At 38.2% G+C, this 22,860-nt stretch overlaps 1 pseudogene across 1 annotated transcript in view; it reads right to left on the bottom strand.

Moving 5' to 3' along the window:
* Window positions 1-1,125: 1,125 nt before the first annotated feature.
* Window positions 1,126-22,860, bottom strand: part of LOC120477365 (uncharacterized) — a 104,783-nt pseudogene continuing 83,048 nt past the window's right edge. The window contains exons 2-6 of the transcript XR_016168202.1: window positions 3,398-3,472; window positions 3,079-3,302; window positions 2,783-2,962; window positions 2,467-2,597; window positions 1,126-2,378 (exon numbers count right to left, since the gene is read on the bottom strand). The product of XR_016168202.1 is annotated as an uncharacterized LOC120477365 (transcript). The remainder of the gene's footprint in view (window positions 2,379-2,466; window positions 2,598-2,782; window positions 2,963-3,078; window positions 3,303-3,397; window positions 3,473-22,860) is intronic.

The raw sequence follows: 22,860 nt of genomic DNA, 5'->3' as shown, positions 1-22,860 counted from the left end.
AGTTTGAATATAAAATATATAAATTATGTAAAAAAAATAAAGTTGATCCAGCTGGAGCGCAGGCTGAGAATAGCGCTGTCATGACTGGATCAGAGATCATCAGTCATGCCCTCTCATACCTTACGCGCACACCACGCCCACTTACATCAGATCACATCAACATGTCAGCCGGAGGGATACCGAGGGTCGCTTTCGGATTCAAGAATTTCTTACAACAAGATGGCAAAAGAACAGCGCTTTGCAAGACATGCAACGTTAAGATCGCGGACAGTCAGATGACAACCTCCAATTTCGTCCGTCATTTGAAGAGCCAGCCATTCTGCCCAGTAAGTGCTTGTCAATTTGTTAATTTTATCTGGTTAGCTCGTTCGTAGTTAGCTAGCTAATGTAAGTTAAAGGAGAACTCCGGCGCAAAATTACACATTGTTACCTAGTCAACCGTTATCTGAGATTTGTTTTCATGACTGCCGAATGTAAATAGCCTAGTTTTATCTATAAAAACAGTTTAGCCTATAAGTGACGTCCGACATTCTGCATATTGTGTTATTTTGTTAAGCCCCACTAAAGGCATAAAAAACTGTAAAGCACAATCAAGTTTTCACACTATATTCCAAGACTTCTAAAGTCATTCAATAGCTTAATGTGTGGTAAAATTAATATTTTAGTCTCTAAGTTAAAGTTAACGGAAAGTCATCTCGCCTCAGTCATTCTCCATGCATCAGCATTCACACAGCGTTGCGTTCGGTTGCGACAGTAACACGACGACACTCTCTTCAACCCAGATAGCAATGAGTCGGCGGGCCGCCGGCGGCGCTCCGGAGGCAGTAGAAGCGTCAGAAAGGCGAAATCGCAAACACGTTTGACGGCGGACCGCCGGCGGCAGCCGCTTTTTAAAAGCGTCTGCCGCCTTCCTACCGCCTTCGTTCCGCGGACGGCCCGCCGGCCAGCCGCCGTTCCGCCGCCTATTATACCGAAGGCGGACCTTCAGCGGCCCGTCGGAGGCAAACGCTCTTTTCGAGCGAGCTGACCGCGGCCCGCCGCTTATTGCAGTATATATTTATTTATTTAATTTAATATTTACAGCATGCAGTTTATCAAGAATAATGATTGCTCAAACCAGACAAATTTTCATTTGACATTTTATTTCCACATTTGAAAGTACAGTAACTGTCATTAAACAATGTCAGATCGCTGAAATATAACAGAAAAATACAAACACACACAGCTTTCCAATACATTTTTAGTTAAAAAACACTATTTGTATATATAACACTATATAACACTGTATAACACTTACAATACTTGCTAATAACAAAGAGTTCAGCTCTGGGATGAAAAGAATTACCAGTAAACACAAGTAATGAGGATATTTGGTACCAAAGAAAGTGAAGGACACCAAATAATTTGAGAATATACCATTATAACTGCAATGCTGACCTGTGGCACAAGGATTTACAAGCTATATTTAACTATAGAATAACAGTTAAGCACTGTGACAGAATGAAGTAGAATATTTGGTACCAGGTAATGTGCAATTTCAAGTATCAGAGGTATGAAATAGTATTCCAAGCTATTTTTAATAGAATAACAGTTAAGCACACTGATGGAATGAAAGTAGAATTTTTGGTACTAGTTAATGTGCAATATCAAATATCAGGCATGAAACGGGATTTGCAAACTATAATAGGCTCTATGCACGATCACTTTCGGCTTTGTCTCAGGACACCCAGTTACATCCGGTGCTGCGTCAGAAGCCGGTTTTGCATTAGGTGGAGATAGTGGTAAGTTACACTCACTGTTTACGAAAAATTATTGCGGTTAACGATAATGATGTTAACAACACTGTGAGGAATTGAAAAGTGAAAGAAAATGAATTTTGTTAAAGTTTTGCCGCTATATACATTGCCTGCAGAATGCGCTTGTGGAAGTAAAGATGCTGGCTGAGATTCTTTTGGACATACGTCAGCAGGGTTCGTGCATAGAGCATGTAGAATCGTTAAGCACTGACGAAATGAAATAAGCCAATACTAAAGTCACGGCAAGTGGAATATTTGATACCAGATAATGTGCAGAAATCAAATATTAGATGTATATTCTAGGATTTACAAGCTGTATTTAAATAGAAGAGTTAAGCACTGTAACAAGCCTTTTTTAGATGTCTTGAAGTTACTGTCTGCAGGATAAAGAAAGGGTTCCAGTTGTCAAGTGATGCTGGGGTGTCAGTAGTCAGCCTAGGTTTAAGGGGTCGGCTGTGGGTCCCACTCAGCGGTGCCTTTTTCCACCTGCACAGTCAGATGCGCCTTTCAGGTGATGTGTAACGTTAACCTGGATCGCCTCATCAGTGGCATCCTGGGTCGCCGGGTTCTTTCGGATGGCTCCTGTAGAAAATAAAGATCTGTCATTCCATTTGAAAGGCATAAAGTCATAGACATCTACTTAAATATAAAAAAAAAATATCCAACTTACTTTGAACAATGGTCTGCAGGAACATGTCTCTAAAACATGCTTTATCACCTACAATAGACCAGGTTATATTGATGGAAAGGTGATTAGAGAAGATACTCTGAAGCATTCGCCACACGGTTGTCTTTAGGTCCCTGTAAAAAAAAGTGTAACAAATTACATTTATCTGAAGCTTCTCATAAGTTTAAAATGTAACAGGGTGTGCATTCATACTGTAGTACAATCTTGCTGTGTACAATCTTAATTTTACTTTTTAGAAAGAAAAAAAACAACACTTTTTTTTTCACTATTGCGATATAAACGAAATCAAAACACTTACAAATTGTACATGGAGCTCTTTATCCTGCCTCATACTGTTGTCAAGTAACGCCAAATCTTCCTGGGTGTCTAGTGGGAGTAACAGATCCCCTGGTAGGGATAACTCAAAATGATGCAGCATAGTCCATTTTGTTGTCCATGCTGCGAACAACATCGCCCCAACTCTCCAAGACGTCTGCACCTACAGGGGTTCCCATAATAAAAGAATAAAGTAGTCAGTCCGGGTCCCTCAACTACTAATGGGCCCCATTGGGAATTAAACCAACAACCAATGCTTAAGTTGTTTGCAAGTTGTACCTGATTGCCCAGTGTGAGCAAACATCTTCAACATTATCCCAACTTGCTTCACCTGCTCTTGAAGTGAGCCGCTGTCATCTGACGCGACAAAATGAAAGGCATATGGTAATTTTGGACCTACATCACACACAAAAAAGTTAAATTTAAGAAAGAGTGCATATTCTCACCTGCTCGTGCATTGCTTTCCCTTAGGGTTTGTTTTTCATTCTGGAGTCTCTGTAAATCTGCAAAAAAAAATAAAAATAAATAAATACATCTAAAGGCACTGTTTTCAATACTGTTAAAACGATGGACACTAAGACATATGCCTAGACTATACCTTCATAGCAGAAAACCTCATGCTGTACAAGAGGTGACAGGGGAGTCCAAGGGCCAATAACTGAGCGATGACTGTCTATTGTTTATTAAGACACCCATGCCAAGGAAGTTTTCAAATGGGAAGCATGATATGTTATCAAGGACACCATACTTTTTGGCTTCTTGTCTGAGGAGGTGCACCAAACCAATCCAGGCATGTTGTATGTCACGTTCTTTTCCATAAAGCTTGCTGCAGTGATCAAAGAGAACCAATATTAACCACTATAGCGTGCTAGCTACATTGTGAACTGAACTAGCAAAATACTAGTTCGGACAAACAAAATAATTTACACAACCTATATACAAGTTATACTTAGTCCATCTAGATGTAAAGCTTTGGCTAACTACTGTAAGTAGCTAATTACATTTCTACTACTAGCAACGTGTCCTAACAAAGGCAAAACAGCATGTGTTAGCTGCGAACGTTAGCCACTCTAGCAACAGGACTAGCAGCGTACTGCAAGAACAAAGATGACTAAGTTAGCATATTTTAAAAAGATAAAATGAAACCAATGTAAACATAATATTGCGTTACAAAAAAAGGAAACATATACTTACTTATACGACGGTAGTCGATGACTTTGCTAGCAAGCAAACTGTGGGCTGAGTAACTTATACTTCGGCAATCTTCTTCTTCTTCTCTTGATTATTGTCGGATTGCAACCAACTTTTAGGTGCATACCGCCACCTACTGTACACGAGTTTGTAACTTCATGCTGTGTTCTAACCATAGATCGTAAAAGAAAGGTTCTTACTGCGGCAAACTGATTGTCATATTGTTAGGGGCTCAGTGGCTTCAGTGTGTAATCGAGCCCCCGTTTACCAAAAAAAAAAAAAAACATGAACACAGCAAAACTGTCAATTCAGTACTTCACAGTTCACAGTCTTGTAAAAATATAAACATTTAGATTGTGAATAGCATTTGTGAATAGCACTATTTTGTGAATAGCAAAATTATAGCTAGAACACATTTGTTTTAGCTATAGATTTTCTATGCACAAAATAGTGAATTAACATTCACAATCTAAATGATTCTATTTTTTAATTGCCTTTAAAATAAATAATAAAATAATAATAAAATATCTTCTAAATTGTTCATACCACGAATTAAATATATTTTGTAAAACCTAATCAGAAAGATATTTATTGCCAAATAAGTTTTATTGACAAATTATTTTTGGTTAATTGGTGTCTCAAATGTGCATCAATCAAAGAAATATAAATATTTTTTACCTGCATAAAATAATTACATATATTTTACATAGCCTATTTAATTTAAACGTAATTTCCTAGACCTTATGGAATCAAGAGTCAAGAATCTGTTATAGCCTAAAACCATGGAGCAAATAGTAAGCCATGGCTGGTCGATTTTGAGTGTTGAAATCCTTGTATTTCAAAGCGGTTTGCCGCCAGCCGGCCGCGGTCCATGAGACGGAGGCAACCGCCAGTGAAAATGAAGCAGGCGGCCCGCCAGCTATTCGCCGGCGGCATCTCGCAAAAAATGGGAGTGACCGTCAGTGACGTATTCGGCGGCAAACGTTTCATCGCCGCCAGCGGGACGCACCTATAGCCGACAGCGTCAGGCCGGCGGCAAAAAGAAGCCGTGCGGATATTTTTTGCTATCTGGGAAGATCAATGTTCCCAATATTATACTTTATTTGTAGATAAGGCATAAAGGTCTATGATTTGCATAAAATGACTATCTTGCTGGAGTGGAGTTTATTGCCCTTTAGAATACACTAAGCATTAGTGCTGCACGATTAATTATATCGCAGTCGTAATAGCGATCTCAAACCTATGCAATTATATAACGCAAAATGCCGCGATTTTATATGAAATAAACAAAGTAGGGCTATTAGCGCAGCATCTCTTCTTTTTTGTCATCCTTTGACTAGTGTTACAAGATCCCCCTCTTATTGGTTCAAATGCCTTTTCGCATTTTGCACGACAAGAAGTGAAAAGCTGCCTGTGAGTGCCCTAGATTAGATGATACGCATAATGCGCATGCACTGACCGTGTGCCAGCCCAGAATAAACAGTTCTCTTTCGAGCTTGAACGAACAATAGCACACACAATTATGCCAAAATGTGGTTTTGTCTAGTATCTTCATAACATAAGAAAAGTCTATGGATAAAAAGAGTTGTGCTATGAGGCTCGTGTGAGATCCGCGTCTCGGCAACGGGTGCTCTTAAAGGGCCAGCAGCGAATAAAGCGTTCTTTCAGTAAAGTTAAAAGAACAAAGGGAAATTAGAAAATTACTCACTGATCTTGAGTAAAGAACTTTTGTAGCTTTAATAAGGATTATTATATATATAATTTATGATTCAGGCAGCGCAGACTGTTTGATAACTTTATTCAATTTCTGTACCTGTTAAGACAGGAAGGGCACAGGTAAATATGTTTTTTATTATGGGTTTATGCGGGGATTGTTTGAAGTTCACTTAATTTAAAAGCTGTTATATATTTTTTTTAAGCCTAATAATTTTTTTTTAAAAGTTGATGGCTTTCAATTGATGGAATCACTGTAATGTTGGTTTGGTTGATGGTTTATTGATCATTATAGGTGTTATCAATCATTTATTGTTGTTGTTGTTTTTAGTTTGAGTTGAGAAATAAACATTAATCTGTGTGTGCATTTTACTTTAGAACCAAGCAAGTTGGACTCATGAAACCATTTTATTATATCGGAGTCGCAAATCGCAATTGCAATATTGGCTCAATAATGGCAATATGACATTTTCCCAAATCGTGCAGCCCTACTAAGCATAGATTATAGATACCATCCCTTCGCTATGTTCTTTTCAATGTGAAGCGTTGCGTGCTGTGACTTGGTGTTGCTTCAAGTGCATCATTCTGCACACGGGATGAGCATGATTGCTTATAATACTTTGGGGAGACAAGGGGGCGTGGCCTAAGGGAATATCACTCGTGATGTTAAGTGGTGTTACCCCGCCATCGCTGATACAACCTTTAGCAGTTATGTTTTTGCTTCTTGAGAGAGAGAGAAAGTGTGTGTGTGTGTGTGTGTGTGTGAGCAGTGGCGGTTCTAGGCGGGGGCCTGGGGGGGCCAGTGCCCCTGCGACAACAAGCTTGGACCCCCTTGTGGCCCCCCTAAATGTGGAGTCAGTGTGAAATATTTTTTTTATAGTGTGTCACGCATTGAGCATGACAGTCACTCGTTTCAGTCTTTTGTCTCACACTCCCGTCACACATTGTATTTCTCATGCGGAAAAACTATTAATAATATATTTAATATACGCAATTTCTCTGGCCGCGCCGCTCTCACGTGAGAATCAAGCGCGTCTCGCCTGGAGTTCAGCAGTCGACCCTGCTACGCATCAGCCAATCAAAAAAAGAGAAGTGCTACTTAATAGCCAATCAGAAAAGGGCACTATTGTATCTGGGTAAAATTTAACGCAACAACCAATGAAAAAAAGCATATCCTGGAATTGTTCATATGATTCTGTTACAACATCTTCCGAAAGTTTCTTCACCCGTCCCACAGATGAAACTAATCACTGGAGCTCCGAACATCACTTGGAGCACGGAGTAAGTCATGATCTCCTGTTTTAATGTTACAACAAATTCACAACTTGTTTGACAAAAACTATGACAACTTGACTGATGTAAGATGAATCTTTCCCGTAGCGTAAGCTAGCTTACGCAATGCTCGTTCCCTCATCTAGAGAGAACCGAGGTTACGTTAGGTAATCGATTCGTTTCCCATTTAATTAGTATCAGTCTGTAACTTAGACAACAGTTTTACAGCCTGTTCACTGACAACACCTGCTCAGAACAAGTAGTCTAGGCCTAGTCATCTTATTACACGAATCACGATGACTGACATATTGTCACATTATAAACATCTCTCTCTCCAAATAGGCTTAATAATTTTATTAGCACTAGATAAATTAAAGTGTATTGCATAGTCGATTTTATAGGTCACTTTTAAAATCATGTCATATTTTATAATTATATCCTGGCCAAGGATGCATTAATTATTGCTTCTGTCTTTCAAAGATGTCAGGAAAAAAACAATTATAAAAAAGCTCATTCACCCTGAGAGGAAAGCCCCTAAAAAGGCCAGTTTAGAGGATAATTTGCTAATCTTTTTGCAAAAAAAAAAAAAAAAAAAAAAAACCCACAAAAATCGTAGATTAATTTGTAAAAATTATATATATATATATATATATATATATATATACATACATACTGTATATTCAATGTAAAAAAATAAAATGGAAATTCAAATACAGACTGATATATGTAATGCAAATGTAAAAATATAATGGAAATGCAAATTGTTGGATAATTATAAACATGGTATTTTGCTTATTTATGCCTTCAGTGCAGTGCAGAAAATGATAAGGTCTAAATGTAACTGGCCCCTCTAACAGTACAACTGGCCCCAGCTTGGCCCCCCCCAGTTGAAATGGTCTAGAACCGCCACTGTGTGTGTGTGAGAGAGAGAGAGAGAGAGAGAGAGAGAGAGAGAGAGAGAGAGAGAGAGAGAGAGAGGAGAAATGTAACAAAGTTTAATATTGTTTGTAAACTGTGTTTGAGAGAGAGGAAGGTGTTCAGAGAGTCTGTAGGATGTTAAGCTGTTATTTGTTTTATGGACTCAATGTTGAAAATTTAAAACATTTCAAACACACTGTTGGCAGAAGTGAAAAATAAATAATTTTATGAAGTTACAATTTTGTTTGATTCCATGGTGTATTTTACTGAACATGAGTATTTACAATGCAAATTATTGTAATTTACTGGCAAATACTTATCTTGTCTTTTCATTTTATTAAGATCAGATTCTGCATGTAAAATTAAAATAATAAGGTGACTTGACTTGCACTTGACTTAACCTACTACAAGACTTGACTTGACTTGACATAGCCTGTGACTTGACTTGACTTGCCCCCCCCAAAAAAAAAATACTTGGGACTTACTTGAGACTTGACGGTTAAGACTTGAGACTTACTTGAGACTTGCGTGACCTGCGCCCATCTCTGCTCTAAGTTTTAAGACAGTTCAAATGGAAGTTGGGAATTATGTGTTGTTTGAATAAATCTCCTAGGAGAAATACATCAAATTACAACGCATGTGTTTACCAATCACCACCATACTCGGTGTGCATGAAGTCAAGACATTGAGGATGCTCAATTCCGGACGGATTTTTGATATCTCGAACGGTTTGGCCGTGGCGAGGAAAATAATTTATGACTAAAAAAGGACACATAAAATGTGTTAACTTTGCTCGTTTTACCTACAGTTACAAAACATGCCACGTATATTGTTCTTGTCAAGCCGATCAACTTTCTAATTAACAGTAAGAAGCTCAGACCAAAAGAAAGTCAAATATTGCAGTTTGGATGTGTATCTTGTCTCTATCAGTGTCTGTGTGGGGAAGAGGGAGGGGGGGGGTTGCTGGTGTCTGCGTTTATGTGTGTGTGTGTGTGTGTGTGGCTGACTGTAGATTTTTTCTGCAAGTCCTTATCTTTTTGCATAACAATTTTGTATTTTTTAAATGACAAAATATGCATATAACCCTAATCTTTTAAATGTATAGTTTGCTTTAAATAAAAGTAAGATAAATTGGTAAACTACAAATTGGTAATTGAAGCTGAATGAATTTAAAATTAATGTGCTATATTTCAATACATTTGCTTTCCTTAATATTGTAAAACACTAACCTCATTTATATGTGTGTGTGTGTTTGTATGTATATATATTTTGCAAAGCCCTCACTGATGCAAGCTCTTCTGCACACTTCTCTTCGACAGTCAATGCGGAGGTTAAGTTTTTGCACGTCGTGCAGAATAACCCTCTTTATATATATATATATATATATATATATATATATATATATATATATATATATATATACTTAAAAAAGCGGGGGTTAAGTTTTTGCACGTCGTGCAGAATAACACTAAAGGCACCATATATATACTTAAAAGTGGGGTTGTTAGTTTTATCTACAGTTACAAAAATCGGTATATACATTGTACTCCTCAAGCCGTACAACTTTCTAATACATAGTCATTAGCTCGGACCAAGAGGAAGTCAGATATTTTGGTCTGAATATGGTGAGCCTCTCTCTGAGCCTACGTCCCTGTATGGCAAGCCCTTTTAACATTTAAAAGCTAAGTTTGCCTATCCGGTATTAACATTGTAGATATCAACAACGTCTTTCTGTCTAGTCGTTACACTTTGGATAGTTTGTATTATCATTTAAGATATCTGTAACATAATTGTGACTAGTCGAAATGACAGAGTATGGCAAGCCGTTTTAACATTTAATCATGAAAGGGCCAAAGCCTTCGGCACCGCCACCCGGGTGCCTTTAGGTAACTAAAGGAACCGGGGTTGCGGTGCCTCCGGCTTGGGCCCGCCATCGCTGCTCGCAGCTATATTTATATTCTATTGTTTTCCTTGGGATTATTTTTCTTCACTATTATTATTATAATAATTATTATTTTACTACCTTTTGGGCACTTTTGGGGCCCTTAACGTGCTTGAAAACTCTTGAAACTTTGCACACGGGTCAGAACCCGCGGCCATCAGAGCCGGGCTGAAGCTGGTACCCGGGCGTGGTAGGGCGGCTCGTCAGCGCCCCCTGGAACGGGGTCCGAACACTTGGTCCATAACTCAAACACGCTTGTATGTAATAATATGAAACTCGGTACACATGTTGATCTCATCGTTTCATCTATACCTCACACTCTTACTTTTTACCCCAGCCCAACAGGAAGTCGGCTATTGAGGTTTGTTTGTAAAACGCTCGCAATGGAATGTCAAATACTCCTCCTAGAGCTTTGATCCAAATTCGACGAAACTCGGTCAGCGTGAAGTCAAGACATTGAGGATGAAAGTTTGCGAGGGGATTTTTTATATCTCGAACTGTTTGTCCGTGGCGAGGAAACGAAATCATGGCGAGAAACGTGAAACAGGAAGTGTGTTATAACTTCAGCATACATTAACTGATCTTGATGAAACTTCAGCAGTGTGTTCGCTGTAAGAGGACGATCACATGGATGTGACTATTGTGAGTCAAAGTTATAGCGCCACCAACTGGCAGCAGGAAGTGTGTCACTTTCAAAATGCTTTGATATCACCCTTTTATTTTTACCCGATTTGCTTCAAACTTCATATGTATAATGTAAACATACGGCAGATGTAGACCTGTGAATGGATTCTTGATATCTTTGAAACTGTTGCCGTGGCGACGCATCAAACTTTACCCTTCTTTTAGGATGCTTTTAGGATGCTTTTGAGACCCTTAGCATGCTTCAAAATGCATGAAACTCGACAGACACATCACATTTATTAGCCAGTAGACATGTGCAAAGTTTCAGAAACGGGCGTGGTGAGGGCTCAGTAGCGCCACCTTTTGACAAAAGTGGGGTTGTTAGTTTTAACTAGAGTTACAAAAATTGGTATGTATATTGTACTCCTCGAGCCGGACAACTTTCTAATTTAAACTTATTAGCTAGGACCCACAGAAAGTCAGATGTGTTTGTTTGAATGTGGTCTTGCTTAATCTGAGCCTACATCTCTGTCTTTGCCTGTCTGTGTGTGTGTGAGTGTGCAGGGGGAGGGGGCTTAACCATTTCACTGCTGTGTGTATGGCCTGCATAAAGAAAATACATTTCTCAAGCCTGGTATTTTTTAAATAAGTTTTTATTTTTATTTTTTGTAAGTAAAGACATATAACTAGTTTAATTGTAGTGCATTGACAATAGTTTTATATAATTAGTTTATTAATCAGATTAACTTGGTCAATAAACTTGGTCTGAAAATTTGGTCCATAAATCAAACACACTTGCATGTAATAATATGAAACTTGGTACACATATAGATCTCATTGTTTCATATATAGCCTACTTCACACTCTTACTTTTTACCCCAGCCCAACAGGAAGACGGCTATTTAGGGTTGTGTTTAAAACACATGCAATGGAATTTAAAGTATTGCTCCTTGAGCACTGAACCAAATTCGACAAAACTCGATCAGCGTGAAGTCAAGACATTAAGGATGAAAAGGTGCCAAGGGATTTTTTATATCTCGAACGGTTTGGCCGTGGCGAGGAAACGAAATTATGGCGAAAAACATGAAACAGGATGTGTGTTATAACTTCAGCATACATTAACTGATCTTGATGAAACTTCAGCAGTGTTTTCGCTGTAAGAGACCGATCACATGGATGTGACTATTGTGAGTCAAAATTATAGCGCCACCAACTGGCAGCAGGAAGTGTGTCACTTTCAAAATGCTTTGAAACCACTCTCTTATTTTTAACCGATTTGCTTCAAACTTCATCTGTATAATGTAAATACACGGCAGATGTAGACCTGTGAATGAATTTTTGATATCTTTGATACTGTTGCCGTGGCAACGAATCAAACTTTAACATTCTTTTTTGATGCTTTTGGGACTCTTAGCATGCTTGAAATTGCTTGAAACTCAACAGATACATCACATTTATTAGCCAGTAGACATGTGCAACTATGGCAAAAGATTAAAGTAATGTCAAAAAAGTAAACACTAAAAGCCTCATATCTTCTAAAAATGTAATTATACATCATTTGTTTCTAAATTAAATTATACAAATATTATAACTTCCCCAATTTTTCCTTTTTTTCATTTAAGAATTATGTTTACGTTCAAAAACAGCCAGAATTGTTGTAAAATTCATAAAAAAATAATAATCTGAGTCATACGTAGTGCTATACTGCCCTCTTGTGTTCAATATCAAGTAGGCCTATTGTGTATATTCCCACCGGTTAATCAACGTGTGACTCCGCTGGGACTTGGGAGCTTTTAAATCGCTTACTTAAAACCGAAAGTCGAAATACGGATGTCCGCACAAGACATTAATGGTGTGGAGTAGAGCGAGCATTTTAAATAAATTCCTATTAAGTAGGATTGAACTAAACAGAAAGAATGTTCACTCTGTTCTGCTGGTTCCTCGCTGGTGGATCATATGATTACTTTGTCATAATCTATGACAAAAATGCTATTATAAACCATATTAATAATAGATAATACACATTGCTCTTATTTTTGAAAAATACATTCATGAAAAACAAGATAACAAAAATCATAAAAAAATATAGCCATGGCTGCTATAAATGTTTGAAATGCATAGGACAGATGTTTAATGACGCAGCAACATATAATTGAAAGGCAATTAATAATCTGTCATTACATCACTGCATTATGATATTACGGCTCCAATACGGTGCAGCACAAAGCACTTATGTGCATCCCGAGCGGAGAATGATGTGCTTGAAGCCACATGAAGTTACAGCGCAGTGAGTCCGTATTGAAAAGTTCAAAGCACAAAGGAAATACATATTTATGAACAGTGTATTATACATTATCTATCTATGCAATAGTTTATTGAGCCTTTTCTTTTAAAGGTTTTAAATTTCAGTTACTGTGTGCGTGAAGAACAATTATAGTGCTCTGACTCTAGTGTTGTGATCTAACCGACAGCGTCCGACACCCGGTAGAAAGTAACACGGTTAAGTTACAGCAATAAAGTCCAGCAAGAAAAAGTTTCTTCATTCGAAAATATAGACCTTTAGACCTTTATCTTAAAGATCCAGTATAATAGGATTAACATCCAATTATCTTGAAGATCGTTTCATCATTGACTGTAACCGAATGTGACGTGCTGTTTGAATGCTGAATGGAGAATGACTGACAGCCGCAGAGAGGGAAAAGTTTGTGTTCTTGAATTTAATGACTTAAATATTAATTTCTATATCACATAATAGCTTCAGAACACTAATAATACAGTACACAAAAACTTTATGGTACTTTAGAAAGTTTTTGTGCCTTTGTGCCTAACATAGAATAGTATATATGCACAATATAGAATTTGAATCAGCCTCGTCAAAGATGGCAGTGTCAGAGCCGATACCGATCCTGAGTATCTAATCGGCGCACTTCTTTTCAACAGTCAAATTGAAATTGAAATTGCTTGAAACTCAACAGATACATCACATTTATTAGCCAGTAGACATGTGCAAAGTTTCAGAAACGGGCATAGTGCAAGGACTAAATAGCGCCACCTTTTGACAAAAGTGGGGTTGTTAGTTTTATCTACAGTTACAAAAATCGCTATATACATTGTACTCCTCAAGCCGGACAACTTTCTAATACATAGTCATTAGCTCGGACCAAGAGGAAGTCAGATATTTTGGTTTGAATATGGTGAGCCTCTCTCTGAGCCTACGTCCCTGTATGGCAAGCCCTTTTAACATTTAAAAGCTAAGTTTGCCTGTCCGGAATTAACATTGTAGATATCAACAACGTCTTTCTGTCTATTCGTAATTACATTTTGGATAGTTTGTATTATCATTTAAGATATCTGTAACATAATTGTGACTAGTCGAAATGACAGAGTATGGCAAGCCGTTTTAACATTTAATCATAAAAGGGCCAAAGCCTTCGGCACCGCCACCCGGGTGCATTTAGGTAACTAAAGGAACCGGGGTTGCGGTGCCACCGGCTTGGGCCCGCCATCGCTGCTCGCAGCTATATTTAGGGCCCAAGCCCTGAAAGGGCGAAGGCCCTATTGTTTTCCTTAGGATTATTCTTTTCTATTATTATTATTATTATTATTATTTTTCTTACGACTATTCGGGCACTTTTGGGGCCCTTAACATGCTCGAAAACTCTTGAAACTTTGCACACGGGTCAGAACCCGCGGCCATCAGAGCCGGGCTGAAGATGGTACCCGGGCGTGGCAGGGGGGCTCGTCAGCGCCCCCTGGAATGGGGTCCGAACACTTGGTCCATAACTCAAACACGCTTGCATGTAATAATATGAAACTCGGTACGCATGTTGATCTCATCGTTTCATCTATACCTCACGCTTTTACTTTTTACCCCAGCCCAACAGGAAGTCGGCTATTGAGGTTTGTTTGTAAAACGCTCGCAATGGTATTTAAAATACTCCTCCTAGAGCTTTGATCCAAATTCGACGATACTCGGTCAGCGTGAAGTCAAGGCATTGAGGATGAAAGCTTGTGTGGGGATTTTTGATATCTCGAACGGTTTGGCCGTGGCGAGGAAACGAAATCATAGCGAGAAACGTGAAACAGGAAGTTTGTTATAACTTCAGCATACATTAACTGATCTTGATGAAACTTCAGCAGTATGTTCGCTGTAAGAGGACGATCACATGGATGTGACTATTGTGAGTCAAAGTTATAGCGCCACCAACTGGCAGCAGGAAGTGTGTCACTTTCAAAATGCTTTGATATCACCCTTTTATTTTTACCCGATTTGCTTCAAACTTCATAAGTATAATGTAAACATACGGCAGATGTAGACCTGTGAATGGATTCTTGATATCTTTGAAACTGTTGCCGTGGCGACGCATCAAACTTTACCCTTCTTTTAGGATGCTTTTAGGATGCTTTTGAGACCCTTAGCATGCTTCAAAATGCATGAAACTCGACAGACACATCACATTTATTAGCCAGTAGACATGTGCAAAGTTTCAGAAACGGGCGTGGTGAGGGCTCAGTAGCGCCACCTTTTGACAAAAGTGGGGTTGTTAGTTTTAACTAGAGTTACAAAAATTGGTATGTATATTGTACTCCTCGAGCCGGACAACTTTCTAATTGACACTTATTAGCTAGGACCCACAGAAAGTCAGATATTTTTGTTTGAATATGGCCACTCTGAGCCTACATGTCTCTGTGTCTCTGTGTCTTTGGCTGGCTGGCTGACTGGCTGGCTGTCTGTGTGTGTGTGTGTGTGTGCAGGGGGAGGGGGCTTAACCATTTCACTGCTGTGTGTATGACCTGCATAAAGAAAATACATTTCTCAAGCCTGGTATTTTTTAAATAAGTTTTTATTTTTATTTTTTATAAGTAAAGGCATATAACTAGGTTAATTGTAGTGAATTGACAATAGTTTTATATAATTAGTTTATTAATCAGATTAACTTGGTCAATAAACTTGGTCTGAAAATTTGGTCCATAAATCAAACACACTTGCTTGTAATAATATGAAACTTGGTACACATATAGATCTCATCGTTTCATATATACTTCACACTCTTACTTTTTACCCCAGCCCAACAGGAAGTCGGCTATTTAGGGTTGTGTTTAAAACACATGCAATGGAATTTAAATTATTGCTCCTAGAGCACTGAACCAAATTCGACGAAACTCGATCAGCGTGAAGTCAAGACATTAAGGATGAAAAAGTGCCACGGGATTTTTGATACCTCGAACGGTTTGGCCGTGGCGAGGAAACAAAATTATGGCGAGAAACATGAAACAGGATGTGTGTTATAACTTCAGCATACATTAACTGATCTTGATGAAACTTCAGCAGTGTTTTCGCTGTAAGAGACCGATCACATGGATGTGACTATTGTGAGTCAAAGTTATAGCGCCACCAACTGGCAGCAGGAAGTGTGTCACTTTCAAAATGCTTTGAAATCACTCTCTTATTTTTAACCGATTTGCTTCAAACTTCATCTGTATAATGTAAATACACGGCAGATGTAGACCTGTGAATGAATTTTTGATATCTTTGATACTGTTGCCGTGGCAACGAAACAAACTTTAACATTCTTTTTTGATGCTTTTGGGACTCTTAGCATGCTTGAAATTGCTTGAAACTCAACAGATACATCACATTTATTAGCCAGTAGACATGTGCAACTATGACAAAAGATTAAAGTAATGTCAAAAAAGTAAACACTAAAAGCCTCATATCTTCTAAAAATGTAATTATACATCATTTGTTTCTAAATTAAATTATACAAATATTATAACTTCCCCAATTTTTCCCTTTTTTCATTTAAGAATTATGTTTACGTTCAAAAACAGCCAGAATTGTTGTAAAATTCAGAAAAAAATAATAATCTGAGTCATACGTAGTGCTATACTGCCCTCTTGTGTTCAATATCAGGTAGGCCTATTGTGTATATTCCCACCGGTTAATCAACGTGTGACTCCGCTGGGACTTGGGAGCTTTTAAATCGCTTACTTAAAACCGAAAGTCAAAATACGGATGTCCGCACAAGACATTAATGGTGTGGAGTAGAGCGAGCATTTTAAATAAATTCCTATTAAGTAGGATTGAACTAAACAGAAAGAATGTTCACTCTGTTCTGCTGGTTCCTCGCTGGTGGATCATATGATTACTTTGTCATAATCTATGACAAAAATGCTATTATAAACTATATTAATAATAGATAATACACATTGCTCTTATTTTTAAAAAATACATTCATGAAAAACAAGATAACAAAAATCATAAAAAGATATAGCCATGGCTGCTATAAATGTTTGAAATGCATAGGACAGATGTTTAATGACGCAGCAACATATAATTGAAAGGCAATTAATAATCTGTTATTACGTCACTGCATTATGATATTACGGCTCTAATACGGTGCAGCACAAAGCACTTATGTGCATCCTGAGCGGAGAATGATGTGCTTGAAGCCACATGAAGTTACAGCGCATTGAGTCCGTATTGAAAAGTTCAAAGCACAAAGGAAATACATATTTATGAACAGTGTATTATACATTATCTATCTATGCAATAGTTTATTGAGCCTTTTCTTTTAAAGGTTTTAAATTTCAGTTACTGTGTGCGTGAAGAACAATTATAGTGCTCTGACTCTAGTGTTGTGATCTAACCGACAGCGTCTGACACCCGGTAGAAAGTAACACGATTAAGTTACAGCAATAAAGTCCAGCAAGAAAAAGTTTCTTCATTCGAAAATATAGACCTTTAGACCTTTATCTTAAAGATCCAGTATAATAGGATTAACATTGAATCATCTTGAAGATCGTTTCATCATTGACTGTAACCGAATGCGACGTGCTGTTTGAATGCTGAATGGAGAATGACTGACAGGCGCAGAGAGGGAAAAGTTTACGTGTTCTTGAATTTAATGACTTAAATATTAATTTCTATATCACATAATAGCTTCAGAACACTTATAATACAGTACACAAAAACTTTATGGTACTTTAGAAAGTTTTTGTGCCTTTGTGCCTTACATAGAATAGTATATGCACAATATAGAATTTGAATCAGCCTCGTCAAAGATGGCAGTGTCAGAGCCGATACCAATCCTGAGTATCTAATCGGCGCACTTCTTTTCAACAGTCAAATTGAAATTGAAATTGCTTGAAACTCAACAGATACATCACATTTATTAGCCAGTAGACGTGCAAAGTTTCAGAAACGGGCATGGTGCAAGGACTAAATAGCGCCACCTTTTGACAAAAGTGGGGTTGTTAGTTTTATCTACAGTTACAAAAATCGGTATATACATTTTACTCCTCAAGCCGGACAACTTTCTATTACATAGTCATTAGCTCGGACCAAGAGGAAGTCCGATATTTTGGTTTGAATATGGTGAGCCTCTCTCTGAGCCTACGTCCCTGTATGGCAAGCCCTTTTAACATTTAAAAGCTAAGTTTGCCTATCCGGAATTAACATTGTAGATATCAACAACGTCTTTCTGTCTAGTCGTAATTACATTTTGGATAGTTTGTATTATCATTTAAGATATCTGTAACATAATTTTGACTAGTCGAAATGACAGAGTATGGCAAGCCGTTTTAACATTTAATCATGAAAGGGCCAAAGCCTTCGGCACCGCCACCCGGGTGCCTTTAGGTAACTAAAGGAACCGGGGTTGCGGTGCCACCGGCTTGGGCCCGCCATCGCTGCTCGCAGCTATATTTATTATTATTATTATTATTTATACGACTATTCGGGCACTTTTGGGGCCCTTAACATGCTCAAAAACTCTTGAAACTTTGCACACGGGTCAGAACCCGCGGCCATCAGGGCCGGGCTGAAGATGGTACCCGGGCGTGGCAGGGGGGCTAGACAGCGCCCCCTGGAACGGGGTCCGAACACTTGGTCCATAAATCAAACACGCTTGCATGTAATAATATGAAACTCGGTACACATGTTGATCTCATCGTTTCATCTATACCTCGTGCTTTTACTTTTTACCCCAGCCCAACAGGAAGTCGGCTATTTAGGATTGTTCGTAAAACACTCGCAATGGAATTTTTAATACTCCTCCTAGAGCTTTGATCCAAATTCGACGAAACTCGGTCAGCGTGAAGTCAAGACATTGAGGATGAAAGTTTGCAAGGGGATTTTTGATATCTCGAACGGTTTGGCCGTGGCGAGGAAACAAAATCATGGCGAGAAACGTGAAACAGGAAGTGTATCATAACTTCAGCACACATCAACCGATCTTGATGAAACTTCAGCAGTGTGTTTGCTGTAAGAGGACGATCACATGGATGTGACTATTGTGAGTCAAAGTTATAGCGCCACCAACTGGCAGCAGGAAGTGTGTCACTTTCAAAATGCTTTGATATCACCCTTTTATTTTTACCCGATTTGCTTCAAACTTCATATGTATAATGTAAACATACGGCAGATGTAGACCTGTGAATGGATTCTTGATATCTTTGAAACTGTTGCCGTGGCGACGCATCAAACTTTACCCTTCTTTTAGGATGCTTTTAGGATGCTTTTGAGACCCTTAGCATGCTTCAAAATGCATGAAACTCGACAGACACATCACATTTATTAGCCAGTAGACATGTGCAAAGTTTCAGAAACGGGCGTGGTGAGGGCTCAGTAGCGCCACCTTTTGACAAAAGTGGGGTTGTTAGTTTTAACTAGAGTTACAAAAATTGGTATGTATATTGTACTCCTCGAGCCGGACAACTTTCTAATTTACACTTATTAGCTAGGACCCACAGAAACTCAGATATTTTTGTTTGAATATGGTCACTCTGAGCCTACATGTCTCTGTGTCTTTGGCTGTCTTTGGCTGTCTGTGTGTGTGTGTGTGCCTGTGTGTGTGTGTGTGCAGGGGGAGGGGGCTTAACCATTTCACTGCTGTGTGTATGACCTGCATAAAGAAAATACATTTCTCAAGCCTGGTATTTTTTAAATAAGTTTTTATTTTTGTTTTTTATAAGTAAAGACATATAACTAGTTTAATTGTAGTTCATTGACAATAGTTTTATATAATAAGTTTATTAATCAGATTAACTTGGTCAATAAACTTGGTCTGAAAATTTGGTCCATAAATCAAACACACTTGCATGTAATAATATGAAACTTGGTACACATATAGATCTCATCGTTTCATATATAGCCTACTTCACACTCTTACTTTTTACCCCAGCCCAACAGGAAGACGGCTATTTAGGGTTGTGTTTAAAACACATGCAATGGAATTTAAAGTATTGCTCCTAGAGCACTGAACCAAATTCGACAAAACTCGATCAGCGTGAAGTCAAGACATTAAGGATGAAAAGGTGCCAAGGGATTTTTTATATCTCGAACGGTTTGTCCGTGGCGAGGAAACGAAATTATGGCGAGAAACATGAAACAGGATGTGTGTTATAACTTCAGCATACATTAACTGATCTTGATGAAACTTCAGCAGTGTTTTCGCTGTAAGAGACCGATCACATGGATGTGACTATTGTGAGTCAAAATTATAGCGCCACCAACTGGCAGCAGGAAGTGTGTCACTTTCAAAATGCTTTGAAACCACTCTCTTATTTTTAACCGATTTGCTTCAAACTTCATCTGTATAATGTAAATACACGGCAGATGTAGACCTGTGAATGAATTTTTGATATCTTTGATACTGTTGCCGTGGCAACGAATCAAACTTTAACATTCTTTTTTGATGCTTTTGGGACTCTTAGCATGCTTGAAATTGCTTGAAACTCAACAGATACATCACATTTATTAGCCAGTAGACATGTGTAACTATGGCAAAAGATTAAAGTAATGTCAAAAAAGTAAACACTAAAAGCCTCATATCTTCTAAAAATGTAATTATACATCATTTGTTTCTAAATTAAATTATACAAATATTATAACTTCCCCAATTTTTCTTTTTTTTCATTTAAGAATTATGTTTACGTTCAAAAACAGCCAGAATTGTTGTAAAATTCATAAAAAAATAATAATCTGAGTCATACGTAGTGCTATACTGCCCTCTTGTGTTCAATATCAGGTAGGCCTATTGTGTATATTCCCACCGGTTAATCAACGTGTGACTCCGCAGGGACTTGGGAGCTTTTAAATCGCTTACTTAAAACCGAAAGTCGAAATACGGATGTCCGCACAAGACATTAATGGTGTGGAGTAGAGCGAGCATTTTAAATAAATTCCTATTAAGTAGGATTGAACTAAACAGAAAGAATGTTCACTCTGTTCTGCTGGTTCCTCGCTGGTGGATCATATGATTACTTTGTCATAATCTATGACAAAAATGCTATTATAAACCATATTAATAATAGATAATACACATTGCTCTTATTTTTGAAAAATACATTCATGAAAAACAAGATAACAAAAATCATAAAAAAATATAGCCATGGCTGCTATAAATGTTTGAAATGCATAGGACAGATGTTTAATGACGCAGCAACATATAATTGAAAGGCAATTAATAATCTGTCATTACGTCACAGCATTATGATATTACGGCTCCAATACGGTGCAGCACAAAGCACTTATGTGCATCCCAAGCGGAGAATGATGTGCTTGAAGCCACATGAAGTTACAGCGCAGTGAGTCCGTATTGAAAAGTTCAAAGCACAAAGGAAATACATATTTATGAACAGTGTATTATACATTATCTATCTATGCAATAGTTTATTGAGCCTTTTCTTTTAAAGGTTTTAAATTTCAGTTACTGTGTGCGTGAAGAACAATTATAGTGCTCTGACTCTAGTGTTGTGATCTAACCGACAGTGTCCGACACCCGGTAGAAAGTAACACGGTTAAGTTACAGCAATAAAGTCCAGCAAGAAAAAGTTTCTTCATTCGAAAATATAGACCTTTAGACCTTTATCTTAAAGATCCAGTATAATAGGATTAACATTCAATCATCTTGAAGATCGTTTCATCATTGACTGTAACCGAATGTGACGTGCTGTTTGAATGCTGAATGGAGAATGACTGACAGGCGCAGAGAGGGAAAAGTTTGTGTTCTTGAATTTAATGACTTAAATATTAATTTCTATATCACATAATAGCTTCAGAACACTAATAATACAGTACACAAAAACTTTATGGTACTTTAGAAAGTTTTTGTGCCTTTGTGCCTAACATAGAATAGTATATATGCACAATATAGAATTTGAATCAGCCTCGTCAAAGATGGCAGTGTCAGAGCCGATACAGACCCTGAGTATCTAATCGGCGCACTTCTTTTCAACATTCAAATTTGAAATTGAAATTGAAATTGCTTGAAACTCAACAGATACATCACATTTATTAGCCAGTAGACATGTGCAAAGTTTCAGAAACGGGCATAGTGCAAGGACTAAATAGCGCCACCTTTTGACAAAAGTGGGGTTGTTAGTTTTATCTACAGTTACAAAAATCGCTATATACATTGTACTCCTCAAGCCGGACAACTTTCTAATACATAGTCATTAGCTCGGACCAAGAGGATGTCAGATATTTTGGTTTGAATATGGTGAGCCTCTCTCTGAGCCTACGTCCCTGTATGGCAAGCCCTTTTAACATTTAAAAGCTAAGTTTGCCTGTCCGGAATTAACATTGTAGATATCAACAACGTCTTTCTGTCTATTCGTAATTACATTTTGGATAGTTTGTATTATCATTTAAGATATCTGTAACATAATTGTGACTAGTCGAAATGACAGAGTATGGCAAGCCGTATTAACATTTAATCATAAAAGGGCCAAAGCCTTCGGCACCGCCACCCGGGTGCATATAGGTAACTAAAGGAACCGGGGTTGCGGTGCCACCGGCTTGGGCCCGCCATCGCTGCTCGCAGCTATATTTATTATTAGGGCCCAAGCCCTGAAAGGGCGAAGGCCCTATTGTTTTCCTAACGATTATTAGGGCCCAAGCCCTGAAAGGGCGAAGGCCCTATTGTTTTCCTTAGGATTATTCTTTTCTATTATTATTATTATTATTTTTCTTACGACTATTCGGGCACTTTTGGGGCCCTTAACATGCTCGAAAACTCTTGAAACTTTGCACACGGGTCAGAACCCGCGGCCATCAGAGCCGGGCTGAAGATGGTACCTGGGCGTGGCAGGGGGGCTCGTCAGCGCCCCCTGGAATGGGGTCCGAACACTTGGTCCATAACTCAAACACGCTTTTATGTAATAATATGAAACTCGGTACGCATGTTGATCTCATCGTTTCATCTATACCTCGCGCTTTTACTTTTTACCCCAGCCCAACAGGAAGTCGGCTATTGAGGTTTGTTTGTAAAACGCTCGCAATGCTATTTGAAATACTCCTCCTAGAGCTTTGATCCAAATTCGACGATACTCGGTCAGCGTGAAGTCAAGACATTGAGGATGAAAGCTTGTGTGGGGATTTTTGATATCTCGAACGG

This window comes from Pimephales promelas, chromosome 4 (genome assembly GCF_988280905.1).
Source record: "Pimephales promelas chromosome 4, fPimPro1.hap1.1, whole genome shotgun sequence".
In the NCBI taxonomy this organism is placed as follows: domain Eukaryota; kingdom Metazoa; phylum Chordata; class Actinopteri; order Cypriniformes; family Leuciscidae; genus Pimephales; species Pimephales promelas.
Note: the sequence above shows the minus strand (reverse complement) of the source record. Positions and strands in the feature narration are given on the sequence as shown.